This window comes from Cryptomeria japonica, chromosome 2 (genome assembly GCF_030272615.1).
Source record: "Cryptomeria japonica chromosome 2, Sugi_1.0, whole genome shotgun sequence".
NCBI classification, from domain to species: domain Eukaryota; kingdom Viridiplantae; phylum Streptophyta; class Pinopsida; order Cupressales; family Cupressaceae; genus Cryptomeria; species Cryptomeria japonica.
Window position 1 is genome coordinate 650,597,711 of NC_081406.1, and position 13,182 is coordinate 650,610,892.

Consider the following 13,182-nt stretch of genomic DNA (forward strand, 5'->3'; position numbering starts at 1 on the left):
CACGCCTCGATGTTTTTGACATTACCTAAAAGCACATTTATTGCACTACCTAACATGCATTTATGACAACATTTATTGCAACAAAGTACAAGGAGGTTTTGCGGTGCTTACCGGCTCTCCTGCCTCTACTGGCCTCTGAAATTGGCGAATGCGATCGAATATATACACCAATTCCATCACTGATGACTGTTGTTGCTCTATTCTCTCTCTGCACTCTGACCTCTTGGATGTGTGGATGACAATGAGGATGTTTTCCCCTCGTGGTCTATTTTATAGACTGCACTAGCCCTAGCCCTAGCCCTCATTTCCCAAGCTAGTCTTCATTATCCTGTGACTCTGTCACTCTATCCTATCCGGTCAGTCCATTCTAGCCTTTCTTTCTTATTGAGAGATTGTCTGCAATCTTTCCAGACATTTTCATCCAATCTCTCGAGGGGGCATATCATTCCCATCTTGGGGCAACTTTGTATCAGTTCATATTATCTTCTTTGAAACAACGCAACAAGCTGCATTGTCTCAAACAGGGGCAAAATATACACCTAAAATTGTCATGTCTAGTTAAATAAATATCTTTATTTATTTAATTATCTAAGCCTAATTCTTCTATTAATTAAATAAATCTTTAATTATTTAATTAATTCATTTATCCTCTTCTAGCCTTATTTCTCATTTAAATAAATACCTTTATTTATTTAAATGGTCATTTTCCTAAATTAAATAAATATTTTATTTATTTAATTGATCCCACTTCTTCTATTAATTAAATAAATCTTTATTTATTTAATTAATTCATTAACCTTTTCTACCCATGACACATGTCATTCATCTCTTAATTCATACACTACCTACCCTCTTATTATTTTCTTATTTTCTTTACCTACCCTCTAATCATAGCCGACCATTTATCTTTTACACCTCTTAATCTTATCCCTCCATTTCTTATAGTGTCTTCTATATAAGGAGATGCTTCCTTCATTATCAACCCTATGCATCTTATTCAAGCAACCTAGCATTCGATCTTTCATATGCAATCCTACTTGCAAACCACATTTTTGTTCTTTGTTGAGCTCTTGTGCACATATAAAATCTGAGAGCAAATATATCAAGCAAGATCAATCGAGATAGGAAGAATGGAGATTCAAACCCTATTGGACATGTGATGTTATAATCTTTGTGATTTCATTTGATTTGCATTGTCTTAGGTAATCTTCATATGTTATGGCGGATCTTTGTTGTTGTTAGGCTAGGGTTTTGTGGTTGAATTCATTTAGTCTTTCAATATTGTTGTTTCCATTTTCACCGTATACAATGGATACTCGTGCTTTCTCTCAATGCTTGAAATTTTTTTGCATCTACAATCCCTCTTCTTGTTTCTATAATGGGGGTAGTATCTTGACAACACGACTTTGGCTTCATCATGTTTCTTGTTGGCCTGAAGTGTGTCCAGTTGTGTTTCCATGTTGTTGATAATATCTTCCTTGAAATATTTTAACATATGAGTTATCTCCATCCTGGAGACTGTTGAAGATGCTTTTGTTTCTATTGATCTAGGCCTATAGTATCTACCCTTCTTGGAAAAATCTCTAGAGTATTTCTGATAAATCTTCCTAATGTCATCCCATTCAGCTTGAGTAATATCTCCTGCTCTCATAAGGTCAAGTGCTTCAATACAGTCATCATTGATTCCCCTTAAAAAAATTAATTTCAGGGATTCTTTACTCAAGGTGCTATGCTTGGACTTCTTGACACTAAATAGAAACCTCTCAAGATAATCTTCTAGGCTTTCATCTTCTTTTTGTGCCATTTAGAAAATATCATCACCATGTCAGTCAATTCCTCTGCAATAGTCTTTATACTTCTCCAAGAAATTTTCCTTCATTTCATCCCTGGTAGCTATTTCATCTCTACCTAAATTCATAAACCACCTAAGAGCAACTTTTTTTAGGGTAGCAGGTAATAGCTTGAGTTTATGGACATCAATAGCATAATCATAGATTTTGCAAAGAATATAAAACTCAAACAAAAAGCTGTTTGGGTCTTCAGTGACCAAGCCATGGAACTTTGGAAGAGAGGAGGTTGGTATATTCTTCAAATTTTCATTATCATGCTGGTCAAGAATTGGGAATTCAAAAGTGGGATTAGGAGGTGGAGGACCTCCTCCATGAAGAGCCACCATTTGTGGTTGATAAAGAACCAAGGGTAACATATTCTCTTTAGGGTGGTCATTTAAGAAATCAAGGTCTCCCTCTGATAAATCAAAAATACCTCAATTTCTAGCTTCCACAAAAGGTTCAACAAAAGGATTTATATCTAGAGCTTGATAAGGATTTATTGCAAGGTTAGACTGAAAGGGAAGAAATATTTCTAATGCATCCCTTCTTCTTCCCCTATGCATGCATATTTTGTCTTAATTGCCAATATGCCTACACAAATTGTTAGGTAATGGGTTTGTGTTGTGTTTTTCAAGTGATTCAAAGGTTTTTCTAACTCTAATGACATGGAATAGAGGCTTAAAGATTCTAAATTCTATATTCCCAATAAGTTCTTAGTTTGACACCATCCCCAACAATGGCGCCAAAAATATTGGTTCCTTATAATGCCCTAGTAATAAAGACTCATTTCCTCGACCAAAGGCGTTCAATTCTCTATTATCATTGGACTACTAACTCATTAATAAGTAATTCATTCAATTGTCAACCCAAGAACACATACTTGAAATAGGTCTGCACTATATGTGCACGAAGAGACTCATGAGGAATATTATCTCAAACTTGAAGCAGCTAAACAAGGAATTAATGGAAAGAATTAGATTCTAACATTGGTTATAATGACATCAATTTAACCTACTTAACATGAAGCTTGTAACTTTATGTAGGAAATAAACTAACCAGCTGGTAACTATAAACTCTATTTTTCCTTTGGCTACAGGAACAGTCACGGAAAGAAGTTTTTGTGGTTGCAGGATAGTCAACAAAAAGGATTCTAAGTAAACATAAGCTTGATAGTACACTTACTTAGCAAAACATAGAAGTGAATGAATGTGGATGCTCCCCAAGTGGGCCCCCTTGGTTGAGCCTCCAAAACCTTAACTAAATCTAAAGATTATGACAACATTACATACACATTGAAATTTTGAACAACAAAGATGGCAGAACTGAAATATCTTGCTATTTCTAACTGTGAAACAAAGTACACTCGATGCTCAAGCAAAAATAAAATTGCATTACATACTCCATCCTTAACTGATGGATTTATAGGAAATTTAACAACTAACTAACTACACAGCCAATCCACTCCAAACAGACTAGGAGGACAACTTTTATTAGAAATAAAAGTATAGAAGGGTGAATCATTCTAAGAATTAGTCTAATGCACAAATATAGGCCATGGAATCCTCTAGATCTCCTCAAAAAAATGACACATATTCTAAAACAATAAATGCATCAACCACAACTGGGAGCTTTGTCAAAATCATCAACTGCTGGCTTAACTAGTTCAACAATCCTATGAGTAGGACTGTAACTCTCTGAAATAGCAACCGATGTCTCTGTGTTGACTTAGTCTCTCCTCTAGCTGCATACATAGAAGTTATTACGCACAACACATAATTGAACAATATTACTTCTAACTAACATTTAATCAAGCATTTTCATATCATTAAAAGAGAATTATGATATCATTTATAAGGTTGTTTAATAGATGGTAAATTTCATAGTTTTAAACACAAAAGGGCTTATATCCATCACAACTAGAATGTTCAAGTCATGAAATGAGAAATCTAATATAACATAAGTCCATATAAAATAACCAAAAAGACTAGTCATCAAGGTTGTGCTTTTGGCTGGAGCGGTGGCTTTGGGTACAATTGTTGCTTTGGTGGAGATTGACTTTGTGGTTGATTTGGGGTTGCATGCATCTATTCAAGCCATATAATGAGATGTTTTTCTTTCCCTTTTTTGTTGATGCTGGAACCTTATTGTAGATCTAGGGTTTTTTTCTAGATCGACGACCTTTTGGTGTTTTATTTGACTATTGGGTGTCTTGAGTATTCCCATTGGGTTTGTGACAGATGTGTTTTCCTCATCCAAGTTTGCTTTAGGGAGGAAGTTGGGTGTCCAGATGAGGAGGAAGTTGTTCAAGACTTCATCCCTAAGCTTTTTTAGTGTGTTTGGTCAGATTTTGGTGGTGCTTTTTTTTTTATTGGGGGCTTAGCCTTGTTGGGAAATGATTTATCTCTCCTTTATCCTTGTGTGGAAGGAAAAGTGATTTCAAAGGAATTGATTAGCAGTAAAAACAACTCAAAAACAAAAATTAAAGCAACATTAAGATAGGACTAAAGAAAACCAAAATAAACACAAGAATTCAAACTGAAATAGCATATGATGATCTCCTTGATGCAAAAATTTGTCTTCTGATAATAGATTGGATGTGTGCTCACAATTTTGACATTATAACGGTGCTCCAGGCACTAACTCATTTGGGTGCATTTTCCGACAAATTTTTTTGACAAACTATGGGATTTTTTTTGTTTTGTTGGATATTATGAGGTTAACTGTGTCAATTTGTTAATTTTTTTAAAAAAAATTCCCGACGTTCGTCAGAATTCCGACAGTTATTAATTTCGTCAGAGTTATGATGGGCGGTCGTCAGAATTTTGACGAAAAACTGAAATGTAAAAAGGTTAAAAAAAAACCCTTAGGGTTAGTCAAGTAAAAAATTAAAAAAAACATAATACTTCATTTGCATGTGCAGGAGCTCGATCGGGAAGATGAGATTCACAAGAAGAGTGACCAAAGGAAGTGTGGCCAAAGTAGTGAACTGTTTGAAAAAAGGAGCTCGATCAGGAAGAGGATATTCATAGGATGAGAGACAGTAGTGAATGAAGAACCCTGCCAAAACTCATTGAGTGAGGGATAGTTTAGATCAAAATGTGTTGCATTGAACCTTGAGGTGGCTATAGCTTTGATTGGGTGGCCTAATTCTGATGTTGGCGGGTGAGATGGTGAAGATAGGCTAATCAGTTTACAGGTGAGCCATCACTTAGCTTCATCTTATGTGCATCTCAAACATAATCAGATTTGCATAGCTATTATTTCCTGGGTATCCCATAGATGTGCTTTTAGGGTACCGAGAAACACACAACATGGAGGCTGTTGTTTGGGTTGGTACTGCTAGTTTTAAGAGGTTGGTTCTGATCATAGTTTATGTCTGATTGGAAGAAAAATTTAAATTGACCTTAAATCGATAACCCCATTACATCAATTGAGAAGAAGAAAAAGTAGGGTAATTGTCACATACAAGGGCGAACGACATAGCAAACTTGGTTACAATTTTATCTTCGAAAAATCTTATGACCATGTATGTGATAAAAAATTTACAAGTTATAGCTTCTATCCAATGTGTGTAGTATTTAGTTGTCATCAATAAAAATTTGTGACCTACAGAAGAGTTTGGGTTAATGACACTAATGAAATATAATGCCCATTAGGCAAATGGTCTTCACCAAATACACCAAATAGTTGTCTAATTCTGAGATCAAACATTAGCTAAGTCTATGAAGTAGCTAAGATCAAAATTTATCAGAATAAGATCCATTTATTGTTAGGAATTTAGTAAAAGTGGAAGCTGTTTTGATTGTTGGATCTCTGTCTAATAAATTTTGATCTCAGCTGCTTCATAGACTTATCTAATCTTTGATATAGTGAGTAAATAAAATAGAGTTTAACCCATGAATTCTATAAAATAGATTTTTTTGTTTATATTCATATTGTTGATTACAAGGAAAATATTCATTTAACTTTTTAAAAGGGTTATCACCAAATACTCCAAATAGTTGTCTAAGTTTGAGATCAAACATTATCTAGTCTATGAAGTAGCTAACATCAAAATTTATCAGAATGAGATCCATTTATTGTTAAGAATTTAGTAAAAGTGGAAGCCATTTTGATTGTTGGCAACTTCCCTTTTAAAAAGTTAAATGAATATTTGCCTATGTAATCAACAATATGAATATAAACAATAAAATCTATTTTCTACAATTCATGGGTTAAACTCCATTTTATTTACTCTCTATATCTCTATGCTATGGAAATGACCTTAAATTTATTAGAAAAAGTAGTTTGTGTGTATAGATATAAAGCATTGCAATTATGGAATATGACTTGAAAAGCTTTCTAAAATATTGAATTAACCCTACAAAACTCCTTGTCTCAATCACAATGAAATTCTTGGATCACTTCAAAATGGCTTTCACTTTTACCATTTGTCTATTAACTTTTTATCGTTACTGTTTATAAAGATAATAACAAATCTAACTAAGACTAATCAATCTCTTAACATTAGATTAAATTTGTCGATATGTTCAACATATGCTTGTTCTTTATGTGTGACACACTTGGCAATTAATTTCTTCATCGTGTATTCTTGGGCATATAGTTCATCAGTGATTTTGGAAACCTGCGCGCCAATTCTTCGTCCTCTTTGATCTTTGATACTCTGCGCTCCTGCAAGAGGACCTACCTATGTTGGAGTCACGAGAGAGATTCCCTTCGACTCAGGGATTACGAGTAGAGATGAAATTTGAGGATAGATCAGTAGTGGAGGCCATGGGCTTGCGATACATTATGTATATGCCTGAGTTTCGGGTGAACACAGGATTGCTACATGCATTAGCTGAGAGATGGCATTCAGAGACATGCACATTTCATTTGTCGATGGGTGAGATGACACTCACTTTAGAGGATTTGTACAGGATACTGAGGATACTGATCGATGTGGAGTTGGTTCCTTATGATCGAGAGGGAGATCGGGATGCACTAAGATGAGTGTTTTAGGATCTCGGACTGGGGATGAGGGTAGGACATGTGGCTTGGGACACCATGACATCGACAAGCTTGGATCTATCGGCAGTGCTGGGAGGAGTTATCAATGGATTCCTCTGTTCGGATAGGGTGACACGAGGGTTGGTTGTGGGATGGGGGAGGACTTTGGAGACATTGGTGACTGAGAACACCAGGTTTGCATGGGGATCGTGTTTGTTGGCACACTTGTATTATGAGCTGCATCAGTTTGTATATCATGAATCAACAGGATTGGGGTGCAGAGTGACATTACTGTAGGTATGGGCATATGAGCATCTTCCGAGTACACGACCGATACACTTTAGAGGTAGGGGACATGGGCGCAGTTATGTGCATCTGTATGATATGTTTACTTCCCAGCCATGGATTGGGAGGCTAGATTATTGGCATCGAGTGATTGATGAGGTAGATAGTGTGATATGGAGGTCTTACCAAGACTGTGAGGAGTGGGAGGATGACACAGAGGAGTTTTTGTATGTATTCAGGAGTAGGTATCTGATTGGGCAGACACCATATGTCATTGAGCGACAGTTGATTGACAGAGTGTGTAGGCAATTCGGCAAGATACAACGGATGCCACAGGGTTCAGGGATGCATACATGGACAGTGAGGGATTAGGTGCATTTATGTCTGTATCTCATCAAAACATGTTGACCTCGATGATGTTTGATCCCAAATGCTAGATATCTTAACTTTGATCAAAGACAGACAATATGAAGTCATATGAGTGGATATTAAAGGCTTATTCATGTTTGACTTAGGGGCTATATTAATTTTTATAAGGCAAAATCAGTGCTTTGTCGTTAGATTTTATATTGATTTTAGTTTAATTTATGGGGCTTCAAATTTTGAAAATTTGAACACATCTAAAGGAGTCAGTTATGGATGTATATGAATTATCATTATGTTTTCCTAGATTTAAAGTGTTTGGAAGGTATATTAGTAGGTTTCATTACTTTCATGCCATGTTATAGAATTTGTGATCCGAATGAACATTGCCAAGCTATTTTGAATATATCTTTTGCACTATTTCACTAATATAAGCATTGTATGAAAAATGTGATAGCATAGACAAGGCAGTAAATTGTTAGAAAAAATGCCTTAAAGAAATACCTAGGAATCACTTTCTCCTATAACCCTAGTCTCTTGGCAACCACAACCGGGTTCTCTCCTAACCTGTTCCAACACCTTATTTGCAGTTAGGTGGATCCACACCAGCAACCAAACACAACACAAACCACAAAATAACTTTTCCAACCTAGACCTTTTGCTGGGCTCAATAAGTTAACACACTTTTCAATATTTTATTATCTTGCACTATTAATCTTATTGAATAATGTATATTGAATCTTAATTGCAGGGTCCAACAGAGCCAACACAAACAACAACACTACAAGTTGGTTGGATTGGCTTCTTAAACGTAGAGTTATAGATTCCCATGAACATCAAACCTTAAAGGAAAAGATGAGAGAAAAGATGAGTACACTAACGAGTCTATACTATGAAGCATTGGATGTGTTTGTGTCTTTGGGGCATCCAATACTTCATGTTATAAAAATGTTAGTCTATTCATCTTTTCTTTTAAGGTTTGACGTTCATGGGAATAAACCTCTCTCTCTCTTCATGTCTTTGGGCATCTGATGCTTCAAGTCTCAATCTTTCAAACTATGAGCAATACTTGACATCATCAGATCAATTGAGAACTTCATTATTTTGTCTTCAACATAATTGTGAGAACAAGGTATCTATGAGAGGTGTGGCTATATTTCAAGCCAGGTAATTTGACTAAATTAAGTTTATATTCTTGTGTTTTGTTTAGTTAAATTTTTCACTTTCTACCACATAAGCTAACACACACATAATTATTGATAAATGTTGGTTACAAATTAGGCAAGGAATAGTTCAGGTATGCTTACCCTTCAAATACTCATTGATGGCTAAAATTGAGTATGGTTTACATGGAAATAACTCACCATTACTATTTCATTTTGTTACCAGGGGCTGAATCCATTTATGTTCATATTTTCTTTAAGACGGATCAATACAACCTATGTGGGAAGGTATAAATCTATATATTTTTTAAGTTTTCTTTCCTCTCTTTTATTTTCAAAAGCTATTATAACCTCTTGATGTCATATTGTTGGATACTTTTCCATGGGTACGATAACATGATTTTTTTGAGATAGGGTTAGATATACTAACTCTATATACTAATGTAATTTAATTTTATAATCATGATCCATAACTATAGATCGGCTTCTTACACGTAGAGTTATAGATTCCCATAAACATCAAACCTTAAAAGAAAAGATGAGTAGACTAATGAGTCTATACTATGAAGCATTGGATGTGTTTGTGTCTTAATTGGGGCATCCAATACTCATAATATAGACTTGTTAGTCCATCCATATTTTCTTTCTTCTTGTCTTTGGGGCATCTGATGTTTCAAGTCTCGATCTTTCAGACTAAGAGCAATACTTGACATCATCAGATCAGTTGAGAACTTAATTATTTTGTCTTTAACATAATTGCAAGAATAAGGTATCTGTGAGTGGTGTGGCTATATTTCAAGCCAGGTAATTTGACTAAATTACCTAAATTATTGACTAAATTAAGTTTATATTCTTGTATTTTGTTTGGTTAAATTTTTCACTTTCTACAACATAAGCTAAAATGTATGTAATTGTTGATAGATGTTGGTTACAGATTAGGTGAGGAATAATTTAGGTATGCTTACCCTTCAAAGACTCATTGATGGCTGACTTTGACTATGAATTACATGGAAATAACTCACCATTGTTATTCCATTTTGTTACCAGGGGCTGAATCCATTGATGTTCATATTTTCTTTAAGACAGATCAATACAACCTATGTGGGAAGGTATAAATCTATATATTTTTCAAGTTTTCTTTCCTCTCTTTAATTTTCTTGAAGCTTTGCAGATGGATTGCTTTTTTCTTTAGAATAGTAGCATATTGTCAATGAAATCATTAGCGTTTGTCACTATCAAATACATATGGATATTTTGAGCTTAGTCAAGCTAAGGACTTAAATAAGACAAAAGCATATCCCCTCATATCTAAGACTTCCCATAAATAGTCAGAAATTTTACATTTCAATATTTTAGAGCATCTTCTACACAAAAATTGCAATCATTGAACTAATAATTTTGCAGTTAAAAAATTACCCAAAATTACATAACAGTAACTCGATTCCTCTGAGTATTCCTTTCACAATGTCTCTCTAATCTAAAACCTCTCATTACTATAACTTCTGATGGTATGATGAAAGAATAAGTATCTGGTCAACTACTGAGAGGGGGGGGGGTGAATTAGTAGTTAGAAAAACCGATACAAACTTCACTAATCTCAAAAATCATTCTCTTAAAGTAAACTTAGAACTAACAATGTAATACCTCTGTCAAGATAAAAACTCATAGGATAAACTAGTTCACGGTTACAACAAATTAACAGTAAATAACTTCTTCATTTCTCAATGCTTCTAGTTATCACGACTTATCAAAATAGTTAAGTAGTTAAGTAAATCAACCATGAAAACATTCACCACTTGACACAAATATTTTTGATGCGGAAACCAAAATAGGTAAAAACCACGGTGAGATGAGACTCATAAGATAACTATCTGAACTCTTCTGAAGTTTGCCCTATCAGGAGCCTAGCCTGTTAAAGCTTTACAAAAAGTCTTATTAAGAACTAATCCTGATAGGAATCACCCAGTTAAGGGATTGACTACAAATGCCTTATTAGAAGCAATACCTTGTAAGGAGTAACCTCGGTAGAGGATTTGATAATACAAGCTAATGAATCACCTTGTTAGAGGATTTGAATAACACCAAGCTTGTTAGAGCTTACTCGGTTAGGGGATTTCAATCCTACTGTAATTGTTAGAAAACAATAGGAGTTTGTTGATCTATCTGAATAGCACTACACTTGCTTGATCAGATCCATTCCATGCTCCTATCTACCTTTACTCAAACTACAAATACATCATCCAGTTCGGCAACCACACACTCAATTGATCTGTGATCACTCTTTGCCAACTCATTAAACTAAACAACTTCATTGACCTTATAAACAAATCAATCATGTTGGTAACATGACAAAAACCTAATTCTCATAGAGATTACAAACAAATTGGTTCAAGTATGACCGTTGGATTGCATATCAATCTCTGCACATCAATCAAGAAAACCTTGATCACCACTTCATCGAACTTAGTAACTCATCACACACTTTGCATTAGATGTAATACATTTTCTCATTCCCTAGACAAAAACCATTACAACAACTTGCCAAAATCTCTTGGAATTGTCTTCATACAATAATCATATGTGTCATAATCATTACCGCTCATCATCAGATCATAAACCAATATAAAAAATTCACCAAACTTAATAGGTTAGGGTTTATCAAAAACAACAGGTAGGGTTTACCAGCTACATCAATAGATAAGGTTTACACCGGTTACTGGTTCACTCCACAAATTCTTCCTACTGGTTACAGTAACAATATTACAACAATATCAATAATATCATTACCGGTTAACTGACATCAATGACAACATAACATATCATTAATGCAATCTTCATACAAATGCCAACAAATTCTTGGTGAGTGATTGAACTCAAGGGTTTTTTGACCGTATTCTTGGAATTTCTTTCACCCTATCTTCTATCGCCTCTTTATACTCAAAAACCCTTATCTCAATTTGATAATAAAAACCTCATAGCACTGACATTTTTCAAAGTTAAGTTTAAGTTTTGACAACCTTCCACGACCCTTAACCAAATTAGAGTAACTTAAGCATCTATTAGCCAAGTAAAATTTTCCAAAGTTAAGTTAAAGTCTGTACTGATATGTAATGCAAATAATATGGATATAGAGAGTTTGTAGTGAACCATCAATCCCCAAACCTAACTCTAAACCTTGTAAAGAAAGGGAGAGATAGAGATAGAGGCCGATGGGGAGAAGGGGACAGAGAGACAGAGAGTGGGAGGGAGAGAATGGATAGAATGGGATAGAGACACCTGAGAGAAAGAAAGAGGCAAAGAGAGAGAGAGAGAGGGAGAGAATGGATAGAATGGGATAGAGATACTTGAGAGAAAGAGGAAAAGAGAGGGAGAGATAGAGATAGAGGGCACGCGCGCACGAGAGAGAGAGAGAGAGAGAGAGAGAGAGAGAGAGAGAGAGAGAGAGAGAGAGAGAGAGAGAGAGAGAGAGAGAGAGAGAGAGTAACATTTTTTTTTTTTTGAATATTAACTTTTCGTCGGAATTTTGATGAGCGCCCCCAAAATGCTCTGACAAGACTGTTGAACTTCCAATAAAATTTTTTGTCAGAGGCACAACATTCTTGTCAAAGCATAGTGGTAGTTCGTTAGAATTCCGATGATCAATGTCATTGAAATTTACTGCACGTACAACATGGTTTCGACATGAATGTTGTACATGCGATGGAAAACTACCATGGTTTCTGTCAGCGTTCCGACAAAAATTGTTGCATGGTTCCTTGCGAGGTGAAATTGGTTACCAACAGAATGTTCGTTGGTTGTTCGACAAAATATCCTATGTCGAATGCTCTGACAAAATTTCAGTGATGAAAAACTGGTCGTCATTTCGTCAAACCTACGACAGAAAATTGTTGGAGTTGAGAAAATACAACACCACAAGAGCCCAAATGATCTCTGCAAGTTGAAAAACCTGTTACAAGGAGAAGCAAGGAACAAAATCACAGAAGAAAGAAATACACAGAAAATATGCTCAAAAAGATAGAGCTCAATATTCACAAAATGTGTAATGTAATAATCCTTCTTCTTACAATGAAAAGAATGAACTCAACCTTTAATAGGTCAAGAAACCCTAAAAGGGAAAACCTAGGTTTGCACATAATAATTAATAAAAGAATTAATTATTATGCACCTAAAGTTAGCTTAAGTGTAAAAGAGATAAAGGGAACTTAAATAATTAAACAAATATTGTTTAATTAATCAAGTAAATACCCGAATACTCTAACACCCCCTCTTAAGCTAGACTTAGGGAGAAGATAAAACCTAGAACAGCTACTAAAAGCAAGAAAGATAGGTCCCGGCAACAAGGCTTGATCAGGTACCCAGGTATAATGAAATCTCTATGAACTGGAGAAATAGAGAAAACCACATGGGAAAAAACTCTACTCCAAAAAGAGATGGAAAAGAACACCACTAAAGCATGAAGAACCTGCAAACTCTGTCGAAGAATAACTACTGATCTGAAGAACCTCCACTGAAAGAGAACATGACCAAGTAGAGAAGACTTTAATCTATAT